The sequence below is a fragment of the Protopterus annectens genome, chromosome 15.part0 (assembly GCF_019279795.1).
Source record: "Protopterus annectens isolate FY-2018-M chromosome 15.part0, PAN1.0, whole genome shotgun sequence".
In the NCBI taxonomy this organism is placed as follows: Eukaryota; Metazoa; Chordata; order Ceratodontiformes; family Protopteridae; genus Protopterus; species Protopterus annectens.
Window position 1 is genome coordinate 398,937,427 of NC_056749.1, and position 18,187 is coordinate 398,955,613.

An 18,187-nucleotide genomic window follows, 5' to 3' on the forward strand; every position below is an offset into this window, starting at 1 on the left:
AATGTTCATTTTGTTGTGGAGCTTTTCTCCCAGGGTCTCTGCTGAAAACGAGTTTTTTTCAACCCAGTCAGACACTACCCATTTAACAAATGTAAATAAATAAATTTTATCTACTTCTGGTTTGATTTCTGTTCCTGTTTGACATTGATATGCTTCTGTTAGACTAAGTAGGGAAGTCATTTTAGATTTATTCTCCTCATGTTTCAAAGCTTTCACCATCTTTGGGTCCTGTGAGGCCAGTAGATATGTGTACAGTCCCACAATTGCAGATCTATACATGTAATCAGTTTCAAGGAGGCCTATACCTCCTTTGGAACAGGGAATATATAATCTTGGTACACACTGATTTTTATAAATCATTTGGTGAGCATGAGGCATCGTTCTTGTTTTCCTGTCTAATCTAACAAACATGTTTTGGGGCCAGTGCTTGCAGTTGTACTTTCAGTTCCTCATCTGATGAGCTACACAGTTTTAAATCATTGACAAAGAGAAGATGAGAAGCCTTTACACTTTGTTGTTTTCTAGGAGCCAAATTATAGCCATGGCCTAATATGGTCTCGCCCTGTTTTTTAATTTATCCAAATCTTTTGGATTTCTAATACCGTGATGGGAATGGACCCCATTCCTAAGTCAAAGTACAATTAAAGTTCATGAAATTAGTATTGTTTCAGTCTTTGACGTCAGCCAGAAGTGCTCTTCTCAGCACCTCTAATGTGCCCAGTAATAACTCTTTCTGCAATTCATTTGGAGTTACATGTATTGGTAACATATCTAAATACGATTGTAGATGCTTTTTTATAAGACCCGTTGCTCCTACTACTATTGGAACTGTCTGGGTATCTTTCTTCCAGATTGTTCTCATTTCTGCCTGCAAATCCTGATATTTTATGACTTTGTGTCTCTCTGTAGCAAGACACTGTAGTAACTGGTTGTGGCAATTTCAATGATCGGTGCTACTTTTGTCTTCTTTTCATGGATCACTATATCCGGTTGTATAGCATCTATCTTTTGAACTGGTTGATAATGGGTGATCCCATGTGATGTAGACTTCATCACTTTCTATGATGCTATATGGCTCATGTTTCCAATGTTTTTCAGTCACTTCAATACCATAATGTTTACACAATCCCCAGTGCAACAGTCTTGCCACATTATTATAAGTTTCAGTATACAGTCCTTCTGCCATCAGTATGTCACAACCAGACATGAGATGAACAACTGTTTCCAATTCTGTTTTACAAAACCTACATTTGTCTTTTTCTCCCACATGTTCAATGGACTTTGTAAACCAACGTGCATGCAACCTGCTATCTTGGGCCTCCAATATTAACCTTTCATCTCTTGGTTTGAATTCACCTCTCATTAACCATTCCTGCCTTCTATCCTGACCAACAAGAGGTTCTTCCAGATGTTTTCTACACTTGCTACTATATTTATGCATTTTCCACATTTCTTACCTTCTCATCTGGTCCTTCACCTTATATTATTTCTTTTGTTTTTTGGCACATTCAGTTGCTGCCTGATTTTTATCTACTTCTGGTTTGATTTCCATTCCAGATTGATGCCGATATGCTTCTGATAGATTAAGCAGAGAAGTCATCTTTTATATCACATTCTTGTCCCAAACTGATGTTTTCTTGGTGCTGCAGTTTTCCTGCTTTAAAGGTTGCTTTTGCACATTTATCAAGACCAAATGACACTCTTATATCATCTGAATAATTTTTGAGAACTTGCAGTTGTGCTTTCAGTTCCTCATCTGATGAACTATACAGTTTTCAATCATCAACAAAGAAAAGATGAGAAGTCTTTACACTTTGTTTTCTAGGAACCAAATTATAGCCATGGTCTAAGCTGTTAAGTAGACAGCTTAATGGGTTAAGGGCAAGACAGAACAGCAGTGGTGACAAAGAGTCACCCTGGAATACCCCCCTTTGAATTTTTATCCCTGGGATAATTATTGTCCTTTATCATGTCTTAATTGCAAAGTGGTCTGCCAGTGTTTCATGGTCACTGTAATGTAGTTGATCAGTATAGGGTGTATCTTATATATTTTTAAGCACACTTTTATCCATGAATGTGGGAGACTATCAATTTTTTTTTTTTTGTAGTCAATCTATGCCATACTTAGATTCTTCCCCTTTTTACAGTTCTCCACTATGACTTTATTTAAGAACAAATGATCCTTTGTTCCATATGACTTTCTTTTATTGCCCTTTTGTTCTATTGCCATAAATGAGTTTTTTCCAAATGACTATAAACTCTGTCAGCATCAGTTCCAGTGTATAATTTATACTTCGTCAGAAGGCAAGTTATTGGTATATAATTTTTAGGGTAGCTTGCAGGTTCACTCTTAAGTAGGAGCATTGTTTTTCCTGTTGTTAGCCAGGTTGATGTCTGTTTGGGGTGTGCTTCTATTTAGTTCTTACTCATGGCTAAGTCTTTATGCAAAGATGTTAATCCTTTTAACCAGAAGTTATGAACTGCATCTGTGCCTGGAGTTTTCTAGTTAGAAGCTTTTCTTAACTTTGTTTCAATCTCTCTAGTTGTTACTTCATCCCATTTCATATCCTGTACATTTAAACTTCTTATTCTTTCTTTTACTTCTTCCATCCATTTATCATCTTTGTTATGTTCCACAGGATCTTCATAAATACTTCTCCAAAATATTTCTACTTCTTTTCTGGCGGTCTTTCAATTCCTTTTACCTTGTTTCCCATTTCTCTATAAAACTTTTTGGGTCATCGGTAAATTGCTTATTTTGTACTTTTCCTTTATATTTATCTGCGTATCTTCTAAGTTTTTCCACCTGTGCTGAGATTTTTAGTTTGTTACTTGCAATAGTGCATGATAGAACCTGATCTATTCTAATACTGCACATTGCCTTTATCACGTCTATCTTTCTAAGTATTTTTGTTGAACTGTTCCCTCTTCTATACTCTTCTAATAGTGACACTTTTTGTCTTAATTGCTTTATTGTTTTCTCTATTTGGTACTTCCAAGATGGTATTCCATTTCTCCCCTTCCTTTCCCTCACTACCCTCTGTGCTTGTGGGAACTTTATCAGTTATTAATTTAGCTGCACAATAATATATCCTGTTCTAATTACTGTGTTCATTTGTTTTATCAAACTTCTGACTTTCTGGGTTTTATTGACCTTTTGCAGTGTATTTCTTTTATTGATCTTAATGTCTATCCATTTCTATTAAATCAAGCAACTCATCTCTTAACTCAGTTTCTTTTAAAATGAGGTACATTTTTTTGTTTTCCATTTCCTGCAGGCATTCTATAGAAAGTTCTATACCATCTTCCTGTGGCACATTCTCTTCATTTTCATCCTGTGTTATCCGTTGCTCTGTCATATGGGAACTGACTGGCCTATCACTCTTCAACATTAACTCTATCAGAGTTTCCACAGTTTCCTGTTCCTTCCCTTGCTGTCCAGCTTCAAGTGATGGTTTATACTGGTTTCCTGTGGAAGGCTCCAAAATATCTTCATGTGGCACCTGACCATCTGCTTCCCATTCCACTAATTTCCCCTTAATTTGGATGCCCATTGCTCTGTTCTGTTGTTGTGCTTTCTGAATTAGATTTTCTACACTGAATCCTTTGCTTTGCAGGTACTCCATAACCTCAGTTTCTGTTTCTTTAACTTCTCAATTACCAATCTCCTTAGCCTCTTTGTTTTTTTTAAATTTCTCCAAGTATTTTGGGTTGCTAATACCATGATGGGAATGGACCCCATTCCTCAGTCAAAGTATGATTAAAGTTCATGAAATTAGTATTATTTCAATCTTTGATGTCAGCCAAAAGTGCCCTTCGCAGCACCCACAATGTACCCTACAATTCGTACAGGGTTACATGTATTGGTGACATATCTAAATATGATTGTAGATTCTTTTTATAAGATCTGTTGCTCCTACTACTATTGGAAATGTCTGGGTATCTTTCTTTCACATTGCTCTCGTTTCTGCCTGCAGAGCCTGATAGTTAATGACTTTGCGTCTGCTGTAAGACAAGTCAAATGTACTTGCAGGAAAAAAGTGTAAACTTCAGAATAAGAAAAGATATATGTGAGAGTGGACAGCGGATAGCATTGCCATCTCACAGCAAGAGGTTGCCCAGTTTGATTCTAAGCTGGGGTGCCTTCTATGCAGAGTCTGCATGTCCTCCCTGTGTTCACATGGATTTTCTCCAGGTGCTCCAGTTTCCTGCTGTATTCCAAAGACATGCAGTAGGCGTATTGGACATTTTAAATTGGCCATAGGTATGAGTGTGCATGCGAGTTTGTAGTATGGAAGAACTATTGAGGCAGGGCTAGCCACCTGGTAGTGTAAACCCTGGCTCTAGATGATTGTCACTGTTGAAATGACACCCCAATCCCATTTGCTAAAATGGGAAAAAGGGGGCTGTGTATGGATGGATGGATGGATATGTAAAAGTGAAATAGTGGCAAGGGAACACATCCCTTTTATAATTATGGTCATTATAAATCCTGCTACATTGTAGCTCCATAAACCTGTTTTATGTAATATTTATGGAGAGAAAGTAATAGTGCTTATCCAAGATGTCACAAGAGCCCTACTATCATTAGGTTTGGAACGGAATGGGTTTATTAAGGACAGATCTTGCATTTTAAATCATGTGGCCTTTTCCTCTGAAGATGCAGCAGTAACAGTTGATGAAGGGTTGGCAGTATACACTGCTTATCTGGACATTGCTAAGGTCAGCACTGTCCCACTTAAGGGAATAATTGACAAACTGAAAGCATTAGATTTCAATACACTCATAATAAAATTGATAAAACATTGGTAACACAGCATGTCACATGAAGTCTAGGTGAAGATATACTTATTTCAGTGGGTTTTATCAATGGTTCCCAACAGGGCACTATATTTGGTCAGATCTTCTCAGAAATAAAACTAGTAGTTTACATACGGTCTACAGGTAATCATACGTGCAGGTGACTGTAAACTGGGTAACACAATTACTTGAATAACAGGTACCAGAGGCTTCCAAAATGATACTGAAAAATCAATAAATCCAGTTTAGAAGTAATTATTCTCTTTCAATGCAAATAAATATAGCATCCTGAGACTCAACCAATTGACATAAATTATGATTGCAGACGTATTATATCATGAAAATAACACATTATTAAAGATCTAGGGGCAATGGTATACTGCAGTTTAACCTTTGATCAGTACATGTCTGCCTGACACAGAAAAGATTATTTTGTAGCTCAACTAATTCTAAAGAACATGTTAGTAACTCCTGGAAATCATTGTGCCTCTTAATATTTTACTGATTTTAAACATTATGTTATGTTCTTTAGCCTGTGAGCAGCCACATGAAACAACTTAAAACGGTACAGTAGTTCATTACTAGAAGCATACAGTTTAAAAAATAACTATCCGAAAAAGTTTCAGGAATTATCATTGCATTCGGTCTCTTAAATGTTGCTTAGACGTGACCTCTACCCAGTCTTTAATGTAATGCCTTTTTTTTTTCTTTTTCAGTCTGTATGCCTTGAATACACCATTGCAGATTTATTTCTGCTTTAATTTTACCACTCAATCAGCATCTTGAGATACTAACACATACCCACGAAGACTTACTTGAAGAAGCACCTTTTCAGGTTTTCCTGAAAATATAACCTTCCTGACTTTTTATGACGATCTCTTCTTTAGATAATCTTTTGTTATGATAACATATCTTTCCTCCATTGTGTTATTTATACATACATTGTAAGGCCCTTTCCCAGCATGCCATTGTCCACTTCCTTTTCCATTTGTTGTGTTAGTAAAATTCTTCAGCACTTTTTCAGCTAGTAGTAGTAACCATTGAGCCATTGTGGTCTACTACTGCTTCTTGCGTTTTTTGAGACAGACTTCTGCAGTATCGCATTTAACAATGGGCACTGCATTATAGGCTTTGCATTGCAAATGGTTTGCTGAATGGTACAACTCCATCCTTGTGACAGCTTCTGTATTTAGCACAGAATGGTGCTGTTAGTTCACCTGAATTTCACAATGAGTGACAGATTTTCCGTCATCACTTACAGAAGTGATAATCACATCTCATCTCCTCTTCTCTTCTGCAGTGGCCACTGGAATTTTATCTCTGTCATATTCTGTAATAGATCCTGTTTGCATAATGGAGACTTTTGCATATCACAACTTATTTTTGGTCAGTGTGATAGTTTGCTTTACTTGCGGGTACATTTCAATGTCAATGAGTTACTGGACAATATGAAAAATTGTGGCAGCTACAGATGGGAAGCCTGCTTGGCATTCTCTGAGCTGTTATTTTTACAGAAGATACTGAAATCACATTTTAGTTCCTCTCATATACATGCCTTAAAGTCCTTCAAATATCTGAGTGACACATGTTGTAGTGTAAGGGACAGATTACATAGCGAACACAATCACTGACCACCTGACATTCTTCAGAACATAATATGTATGAGAAATCCTCTTTTGATTGATTCTTTAGACACTCCAGTGGGCTCCTCGCAAACTATGTGTTGGGTAGTACTTAAACGAATGATCTCATGCTGCTGTGGAAGTCTTATCCTCACTTTGCGGTTATACGGAACAGTATTACATCAAAGCTACTAACTTTTGTCTTAGTTCAGATTGCTACATTCCTTATTTCAAAAGTTATAAAGTACACGCTGGATCCTGACCTTTAGAAGGGTTGTGTGCCTTTATGTTTTAATAAGGAGAATAGGACATCTGAAATGTAGAGGGCTTGGGTTCTATTCATTGTAAGGTCCACTTGCTGATTATTGCTGGAGTTCAAAAAACTAGATGATTGAGAAGTACTGCTTCATGTATTTGTTTCTGAACTGGAAATTGTACAAGCATAAGAAAGTGGAAACATTTTTTATTACATAGTACCAACTATTTAATTATATTCATATTTGTAAGATGGAACAGTTAGTGTGTGTGTGTGTGTGTGTGTGTGTGTGTGTGTGTGTGTGTGTGTGTGTGTGTGTGTGTGTGTGTGTGTGTGTGTACACAGAGACGTACACATGCACACATAAATATATGGGTGCAATGTATTTGATCTATGACTCATTTTAAAAAAAAAAATATCTAAAAATATAATTCAAAACTCAGTTAATCTGATCCTGTTGGAAAGAAAAGTGAAGCGGGCTATAGAAAATTACTTGGTGTTGTTTAGTGTGGTAGGATTGTAGGAATTACAAAGGAAACTAGTTGATTGCATTATTTATACTCTGCTAATACCCTCCCACATGATGTACCCCTTTGTCTACAAATTTGTGTTTGTGTACATTCAGTGATTCACCATGTATGATGTTTTCTGTTATCTACACGGTTGTGTAACCATGGAATTAGTATATTTCAGTGAGGGGGATACTAGAGGAGCTGACATGCACGCCCACTGCAAAAAAAAAAAAAAAGAGAAGAAAACTTCTGGAAGGGTATATTTGTTGTATATGAAATTTTAGAAAAAATGTAATTCACTTAAATGTATTTTTGGTTAAATGTTTAGATATTTTGTGATTAAATAATAACAGTCTTAGATTAAAAGTAATATATTTGTGTGTGTGTATCTACCCTAAAATGGCAACTGCACAGATTATTATTACACAGAACATTGACTGGAAAAAGTTTAAAGTCTGGATCATCGAAATGTGGAAGTAGCTATTTGCCCAAGATCAGGTATGGCAGACAGTGGGATTTTGCCATTTCCTAGCTGCAGTGTGATCTCAGAATTTGTATATAGAATTAGCAAGGCATATGCAGGGGGCTTATCCCATGCACAATTATGTTTTATGCTGTTTTATTTTACAGTGTTCTTTAGTGTATGTGTGTATATATATATATATATATATATATATATATATATATATATATATATATATATATATATATATATACACACACACACACACACACACACACACACACACACACACACACACACACACACACACACACACACGGCTTGATCTTTGCAAATATGATAATGAGATGCAAATTCTGTCAGTAGTTAGGCTGTGGTATAGTACCTGATTAATTATTATTTTATCTTGTAGGTGTATAAGGGCATACCACTGACCAAGATGATCATTTTATTTTTGCTGAATTCTCTAGTGAGGGTCTAGAGTAATGTTTTGTTTGCATTTTATGAAATGAGCACCTTGGAGCATATGGCATTTCATCTAAGACAGAACATGATTTTAATGCATGTTTGTGTCTTTCGGCTTTTTCCCGGTTAGGGGTCGCCACAGCGAAACTCCGGTCCACTAATGATTGGTAGTGGATTTTTACGTACCGGGTTACCAGCCCTGATGCACAACCTTCAATGAAGGCATGCCCCATTCACGTATGCCTCCACATGGAAGACGCTTTAGCTGAGAATCGAATGGGACAATGTCTTGCTATGAGGTGACAACGCTACCGCAGCACCACCACCGCACTAATATTATACATGTCACAGATAAAGTAGAGAAAACCAGGAATACAAGTTACACTTCTCATGAACCCTTGGTTTCACTGATCATTGATTCATTTAAAAATGTTGTGATTCCTTTTGGCATGAGAAACATGCATACTGGATCAAGAATTATCAAGCCGGAGTGTATCAGTGATCTCAGTAGTAGTATATTTTCTCATGCTGCATTACTCAATGGAGATATTTTGCAAGATTCTGTCCTTAACTGTCTGTTTTACATGGTCTTAATTCACGATTCTTCAGACACTCTTGAAAAAAATTACATTAACTAATTTATTCATTCATTTGATTTCTAGGGCAAGAGGTTTGCCATGGTGTTAGCAACCTGGGCATGGCTGATCAGAATTCCCTACCCACAGTATCAGTCACCACCACTTTCTACAGGATCCTCTGACATTCATAGGAAGCTGAAAGACATAATCTTTTCATCTATGCATCATATTCTAGTTAGGCCATGAAGCCTCCTCATGGTAGCTCTTGTACAGTGCAATTCCCAGAGGATGCAGCCAGGGGGCATCCTCACTTGATGCCAAGTCCTCCTGAACTCACTCTTCTCAGTTAGGAGGACCAGTGTTCTACTCTCACATCTACCTGTATTCCTTAATTCCTCTCTCTTTCTCAGTTTAACCTGTATGCCTTTTAAAGGACCTGTATGCTTTCCCTGGTTTCATAAGTCTGGACACTATCCAAAGTTAATAGTCACATGTGTGGATAAGGGTATGAGCTGTTGTATTAAGTGAGATCTTCACTCTGTAATACACCTCTCACTTCACTTTGAGAGTCTTGTGCAATGTCTGTAATACTGTTGTTGGTGCAATCCTCCCTTAGTCAGTCTCTTGATCCCCTTTCCGCTTTCCGCTAGCAAGATCCCAAGATAGTTAATCATATCTACTTTGCTAACCACCCCATCCATATTTGCAGGGGACAGTCCATTTCCACCCTGGAGAGAACTGTGACATGTAAGTTAAAGGTGCTGATTTGCCACCTAACTGCTTTAAATGCAGCAGTGAGTATATACTGCAGATTACAATTACATAAGGCCAAAAGGACAACACTATTCATTAACAACAAACATTCAACCATCGCATTCCCTTTCTAAACCTCAGGCACAACATGATAGGCTGTTCATGAAAATCAAAACAATTTTCTGTGATCACGACCTTGTCACAGTGTAGGGGGGTCAGAGAATATCATAAAAAGAAAGGGATATCAGGGCTCCCTGATGGAAGTACATATTAAAACTTTTTTTTTGTGGGGTAGCTTCACCTCCTTTTCCCATCCTTGTTGGATATTCTTTTCACATACCAATACCAAAAAGTTATCATCAGTAGATTTCATGTGGCCAATTAGACAGTTCAATTGCAGGCCTGTTTCTAAAATGGATGTATATATCTTCATTGTACCTTGACTGTTTATTTAGTCAATTGATTTTCATGTCTGTAATGTGTTATAAATGGATAACTGAATTTGTTGTCTATATCTAGTTAATGGAAAGAATGTATGCACTTGGCTGTACCGATTATTTATTTTTTGTCAGGTTGTACTTCATTTGCCTTAGAATTTCTCATGTTAAAGAGTTTGGCATACTGCAAGCCTTTGATAATAATCAATGCTTCAGTACCGACTATCTGTAGCATGCCTGTCTCTGTTCTGTACAGTATTGGGAGATCTTAAATGTTTTGTTTTACCCCTTAAATGGCCTTTGAAAATAAACTCCTCTATTCTAAAAACAGCTCACAGTGTGCTAAATCACTTTGATAGATGTCCATGTCTTTATCCACTATTATAGTGGTTCAACCCCTCTCCCTGTCTTAGGTCCTTCAATTAATTCCTAACTAAAGACCTGCCTACCAACAGTCAGCACAGGGCTCTCATTTTCTATGTACCTGTATCAAATTTTCTAACAGCTTGTCGCTATTTCTTAGAAGTAATACACATCTGATCTAATTCAAGGCTGGTTTAAAGAAATACCTCAATTAAGGCTGAATATGCAATTGTCCTTCTTTGTGAACTCTGTCTCTAATACTACAAGTTCCACTACATTTTCTTTTTTTCCTGTTAAACATGTGTCTATATGAAAAAAAAAATGTAAATAATGACTGTGTTATAGCTGAAATTGTTTCCCTTTATTTGAATATAGGTATCATCCACTTATCTCCTATTTCTTGTACACCATATTTTATTTAGCTTTCTTCACCAGACTTCTGCTGAAAATTTGTCCTGCCCAGATGGATTGTCCTTGTCAAATAAATAAATACATAAACAAACAAAAATCAATTAGTTTTAGAACCAATATAACATTCTGTAGTTAAAACTGTATGAGTGAACAGTTAATTTTTATTTTAGAGTATATACAGACTGAATTGCTTAATGGTATAACAATTCACATATACTTTCCAGAGAAGAAAATCAATCATGACCTCATTCAGCTAAAATCAATAGCATTTGTAAAACAATCAACTTATTTTTTAGTCAGATAAGATGTCTTTTTTTATTATCAGTTGTCACTAGTTATCTTAAAGAAAGCTGTCATCTCATTTTAAAGTGCAAACACTTTCAGATATAGTATTACTTTTGTAAAGTGCAAACACTTTCAGATATAGTATTACTTTTGCTGTTTTTACCAGAATGAATTTTGGAGTTTTAGAAAAAGAGTAAAGTGAAAACCATCTCTTTTGGATAGAGCGGTAGAGCCCATCTGTGCCTTAGACGACCCACGTTTGATTAATGGCTTGGGGTGTGGAAGATGTGTGCAATTTTGCCAGCAAGATCTACAGGGGGAAGGATTTGGTGGCTGCATTACAATATGCAATACTGCTCCAGGGGTAGGTGGCCCTAACAAAAGTATTGCCACAGATGTTGGGAAGGACATAGGCATGGCTACCTGGGATGCAGGTAACTCTGGCATGGTTTGTGTGAGTGTGCCCTCTTGTGCAGAAACATAGGTAGTTCCTGTGGTGATGCTGATTCCTATGTCACTAGTAAGTGGGGAATGACCTCCTGATTAACAGCCATGTCATGGACTGCTGTCAACTGATAGGGGAGCAAATGGATTCCAGTGACTCTCACCCCAGACAAGAAGGAATGGACACCAGAGCTTTCACCTCAGTGAGTAATAAATGGACAACAGTGAGAATGGCTAAATGCTTGGCAAGTATGGGGATGTAGAAAACAGAGAAAGAAGAAGGAAAGATAAAAAGGCCAAGGTAGTTGAATATGTCACCAGCTGTGGCTATTCTAAGAAGTAAATTACATCACCAGTAACTGATATTTTTTTAATAGTTTTGGAAATATCCCATTTGTATGTGTCCATTTTCCTTACTAAAGGTCAGGTTCTGTATTTCATTGTTGAGCACTTGTCTGTTGAAGATTAAAAAACAATATATTTTACAACTGAAATCCACATACTATCTTAGTAAGTGGTAATCTAAAGGTAAGCTAAAAATCTTGTGTCCAGGATCTAGAGGAAAATACTCAAAAGCATCCTTAGTGAAAACTTCAGTGTTGCAGGAAAGAACAATTTTTCATATGTCATGACTTGAAAAGCACTCCCATAATATGGAGCCTATGTATTAACATTGACATTTTTAGAAGTTTTTATACTGCAAATACTGACTGAAAAGTCATTCAAGGGAGCCTTAGACATGTATTGGGAGGAAATGTTGAGTGGACAACAGACAGGACTAGACATTATTCTTCAGGTAAAATGAAAAACATTGATAGTTATTATCTCTGTTTGAGAAAGCAGTTTTGTGTTTAGTTTATTATACAGTCTTTATAATCTATGAGGATGTGTTTTTCTGCCACTGGTACTGCTCATGTAGAATATATTGACAAAGAATAAGAGTTACCATTCAGGACGTCAACAGTTTACTTTATTCCTTGACAGTCACAGTGATAATCATACTATGGAACACCACAGCCAACCATTTGCTTTATTGTCTTATCTTGAAATATCAAACCGTAAAATTGCATACTGTTGTGTACTGAACTCAGTATTCATAGACATATTGTAACCGCTTCTTATACGCTATATATTACATGCAACCATTGACTACACCAATTCATGAACAAGAATCAGACTTATCTGTGGCTGAGTACAAATATCATCCCATTTTCTTGAAAGGAACACAGGAAAACCTATTACAAAGCTGTTCAGGATGTGGGAAAATGTGGTGTAGTACAGTTTATTTTAGTACAGTATACTATATTTTCCTAAATTGTATACGGCTGTTTAGTAATGTATAGTATCCCTACTAAGCTACATTGTACTGTGTTGCTATATTCTGCTGTCATATCTGGGAATGAGTTGTAAAACAGTTTCACTTCTTTGGCATGACAGTGGACTGTAGGTCATTATCATATTATGGTAAATAAGAAGATGGGGTCCCATGGGGGGAGCTCACAAGCATCACTGTTCATATGTTTGTAGGTTAATGCTAGGCTATTGATCAGGTTGACCATTTTTAGCCTAGCACAGAGATACCAAGTCATAAGTACCTACTGAAATTAATAATTTATACCTGACCTGGTCTTGACCACTTGATTAAGTGAGGGCTTGAGGGGTCAGATGATTTCCTATCCATACATCTAGGTTATCCTTAAAGAGGGTGTGGGAGCTAGGGGGAGTCTATTTCATGGAAGAGTTTTTGTCTGGGACACATATCTGTCTTGCCAGTAGGTCCTGTTTATATTGTGGTGAGAGTTTAGAACTCGTGTGCAAATGTTCATGGTGTTATTTGTTTTGTGCATGGGATGAGTAGGAGGTTACATAGGGCCAGGTCTTTTGAGGACCCGTAAGCTTGACAGAGGTCACCCCCTCAAGAGTCTGTAGGAGACAGAAAAGAGTGAGATTACTTTAAGGTGGTCAGTGTAGTTTAAAGTCGACATCCCCTTCATTGTCTTAGTGAGAAAATGTTGTGGTCTCCGAAGATGATTCATATGTTTAGACAAGTACATAACAAAATGGGCAATATATTTGATTATAGGTATGATGAGGGAGAAGAAAGGGATGCTGACTTTATTAGAAATGCCTCTTGTAATCACTCTGATCAGATAAAAGGATTTCCAAATGACAGTAGATACCTGATGATGGGATGTGGGAAAGGGACATGATTATTTATGATTACACGTTTCTCTGCAAATAAGATGCCTCCATTGCTAAGTAGTTTTGTCCTATGATTTTTGTACAATACTGCTATGTCTACTGAATGACATATTAGCATGGTAGGAGGAAGATTGCAGCACTGCCATCCTCAGTGCCATTTGATTGTACATAGATGAATTACCCCATTGGGACAAACCCATATTTTGATACATCATACATTCAGGTTGAGAAGATGAACTGAATATATAATCCATGCATAGAGTATAGTGTCTGCACAATTCAATAAAACAGCATACAAGGTCTTACCACATTGTGTTTTACTTTTATGAATCACAACTGGCTTTTGTACCCAAATCTGGGGCACACCAAGCCTCTACAATAGCACATGATGTTTATGAATAGTGTCTGTGCTATCTTAGCACATTGGAGCTGCCTTTATTGCATAAGATGTGCTTTGTTCTGAAGCTCCAGGATGAAGAGAGAAGGTAAACAATGAATTTTATGTTTTTTTTTTATAAAACATTTACCCATATCTCCAAATTTGTGCAAAAGTTGAGGTAGTAAATTTTAGAGATTGGGATAACCTTTTCCCTTTCTCCAAGTTTATGCAGCCTTTTTGGTAGTATATTTAGTGATTAGGATATGGGAAGAACCCTATATTATGGGATGCAGAGAGCTGTAGCTCTCCAAAAAAGTTATTATTTTTTATTGTTTATATTCTCTTGTAAAGCTATGGTTAACACTAATGTACTTCTCTAATTAGATGCTTGAGTTGCAGTGTTTTATACTAAACTCTCTGTTACAAAGAAAATATTGAACACAAGGTCTTAAGATGCATGTCTTATAATTAAAGAATACTCAATAATGTAATCAGGGAAACTACAACTAGGTACACGTAGGTGTACTATGTCCAGAAATAAAAACATAAAAGGCAACTTTTGTGTGTGTTCCCATATCTGCTTGCTTACCCAGCTATCTGCTGACAACTACTCCAAAACTGCAAACTAAATAATTAGGCTTTCCTGTATCTCATTGAGTACAAAGTGGATGATAATCCTTGTGATCAGTTTCAACTCCCAGATGTTGAACTCACTGTTCACTTTTTTCCACAGAAATTACAAACAGTCCAGCTTCTAAAAGAGTTGTTTCCTTTCTTCACTGTTTCTGAGACTGTAGAGTTGATTGATATATAAGTTTGTGGGATGAGGGCTTGTCCTCCATGTGAGCGGTGTAGGGGCAAGCTCCCTGCAAAAATGCTTGCTTTAAAAATTTTTATTTGGATGAGTTCCCAAACAGAGACCTGAGAAGCTGGCAACTCGTCCTATAGGAGGCTAGAAACATCGCCATAAATTGAACAACATGGAAGGGTATCATGAAGGAAGTCTAGAATCCAGTGGCACCCACAGCAGCGTACCACCTACAGGGTTGACCATTTCTGCCAGCCATCAGTTAGGGACAAAAGAAGAAGAAGATGAGCACAGGGCAGTAAAATTAATTCTGAACATGTCATCAAGCCATCGCACAACACATGTCTACATATAGACACTGATACGCATTACTGGATGCATGTGACATGCATGAATGGACACACACACACACACACACACACACACACACACACACACACACACACACACACACACACACACACACACACACACGCACACACGCACACACACACACACACACACACACACACACACACACACACACACACACACACAGACACACACACACACGGACGCACACACACCATTCTGAACTGCTATACTGAGTTTAGGTAGTATATTTAGTGATTAGGATATAGGAAGAACCCTGTATTATGGTACAGTAGACTGTAATTCTGAGGTATGAATTAGCTTAACCAGAACAAATTACAGTACATTATATTTTTAAATACAAGATTTAAACCTTATGCACCATTTAGTAATGCAGTTTTTCTAGTTACAAATATGAATATACCATACATTTTTAGAAGGTCATTTTAATGTGAGCCTCAAATGAACTAGATTAATACATGGTGAGTGGGGTGACATTGTGCTTGTGCTAGTCTTATTCTGCATGAACTTATGATTTAGGTTTCTTTCACTGTTGATAATTCTGAATAGATACTGTGCTATGGCTTTTACTATAGTTTCAAATATCCCCATGAAGCACAAGAGTTGGTACGATAGTGACTAAGTTCTTCCATCTAATAGTTGTATACACAGATGTGCAATTTTACAGCTGTTGCACTCAAATTATAACTGACAGATTGAAGCACAGAGAATAGCAGGGAATGGGCAGATGTTTATATCTGATCCATTCCTTTTCCTTTCCTGTGACTCTTTATATATTTTACAGAGAGGGTGAATAATTACTGCTGGCTCAAGTTCTCCAGCCAAACAGCAAGGTATTAAAGTTATCTGACCTTCACAGCTTTTCCAGGAGCCATACTTATGTTTTCTCATCTTGATTTTTCACAAATCACAGTCACTAAAGAACATTGCCTGTACCCTAAAGTGGCAATTGCTTCATAAAACAACCAGATGCAATGACATTTGTCTAGGTGTTTATACTTACCATTATTGTAAGCAGATCCTCCCTCAGTGATATAACATCCATTTACACCCCCATGCTAAGTATGAGCCATGGGTAGAGACCCTTTCCAGAGTCAAACATCATACAGACAGCCACAAGGGTACCTTGTGCTTCCACCAATGTCAGTTCCTGCCCACACTGTCTTGGAGGCAACACTCTTATGCTAGTAAGCTAAAGTCAGTCTTCTGTCACCTGACAAGGAGCATTCTTATTTCAGTAAGTCCACCTCCACAGATGTAGAAGCATGTGTATGTACAGTTGAGGGAGGATGTCTAGCAGGTCTGAGCACATCATCTTTTAAGGGAAGGGATTGTTTAATAAAGCATAAAATATGTCACCCCCACAAGATGATGTGGGCTGATGCGTTCAAGCAGGGATAGATGAGTGAATGGCTCTGTACAAAATCAGGGTGTGGTTTGATGTCTAGTGTGGTTTGTTGGCAAAAGAATGAAGGCTATAGATACTTTAGAAGAAGGGTTCATTCTAGCATGTAATTTGTTTTACCTGTGTCTTGAACCCAGAATGATGCACTCCACTGTGAAATATAGGTGGGCACCAATGGTCTACTGCCTGCCCATGTCCTCATGATATGTATAGCTTTTCTGCATTTCTCTAATATTCTTCATTAGTCTAAAGAACCAAATTCATTAATATTCCAAAACATTAACTCTTTATACCATTAATCCTTGGTAGTTACTTATTAGTTAGGACTCAAGGGTCCTGACAAACTGCTACCCCTATGGTGTATCTATTGAGCTCCATCCAATTGATTCTTCTCAAGTTTTGGAATCTACTCAGAGACACACCTTTGGTTTATTAGTAGTCCACCTAAATTTGCCAATTTATTTCGCTAATGTTTTGGGTTCATGGTATAGGAGAGGTGACAGATCATACATGTCTCATGTGAATTCTCTCTTACTTTTTCAGCGCGATGTAACATTGTAAATTGAGAATGGTCCTCAATATTCACTATGAGGTCTAACATTTCATCTCTACTACTTACGGGAATCTCTCATAACACCAGATCAGCATTGTGTTACACCCATTATGTCTCTATTGATCCTAAGTTAGTCATTAGCAAGCCTATCCAAGTCCTTTGGTACTTGTGCTTCACGTATCAGTTCATGGTTTATTGAATATGGATAACAATTATTGTTGCTACCAACATGGTTCACTGTATATTTTTACACATTAATGGATACCTGATTATCAAAAGACCAGCAATAAAGACCATTGAGATAAATTTGAAATTAGTTGAGCTGACTTTTTATAACTCTGCTGAAGTAAGACTGATTTCATCTTCTTGAGTCCTTCTGCATGTTGAGCTTTCCATCTTTCTCATCCTTAATGGCCTTTGCTGTCATTTTTCCAAGTAAGATATTTAGTATTTTATGTTCTTTTATTATTTACTGTTAAGTATATTTAAACTTTTCATTGTGGCTGGCCCTTTAGAGAATATTTTTAACCTTTGAGAGGACTTATATCTATTGGTGACACTGTGGTCACTCCTGAAAGCCTGGCTGTTTGTCAACATTACCATTTGCATTAATATTAACTTCAAGCAGTATAACTGGGTACCCTTGCAAGAGCCTTAGAATAGCTGGTTTGGGGTGTCTGGTGGCAGTGTAACTACTTTATAGTCTGGGGAGAAAGGGGCATAGCTAGTAAGTCTGTGGCAGTCTTTTCCAGGTGCGTATGTGTGTGTGTGTGTGTGTGTGTGTGTGTGTGTGTGTGTGTGTGTGTGTGTGTGAAAATCAAATCTCAAAGTGTGTGTGTGTGTGTTTGTGTGTGTGTGTGTCAGCTAACTGGAGCAAGGACACAAAGCACTGGTTTCACAAAGAGGGTGCTGGAGGACTTGGCTTGGACACTCGGCTGTGCACTTAACTCTACAGCTGTACAGCCTAACTGGGGTCTTGGGGGAGAGATAGAGAGAGAGAAACCCAGACGCCATGCTGAGTGTGTTCCCTGTGAGCTCTTAAGGGAAATTCTGGTTAATGCAGAAAGCTGCATCTGAAA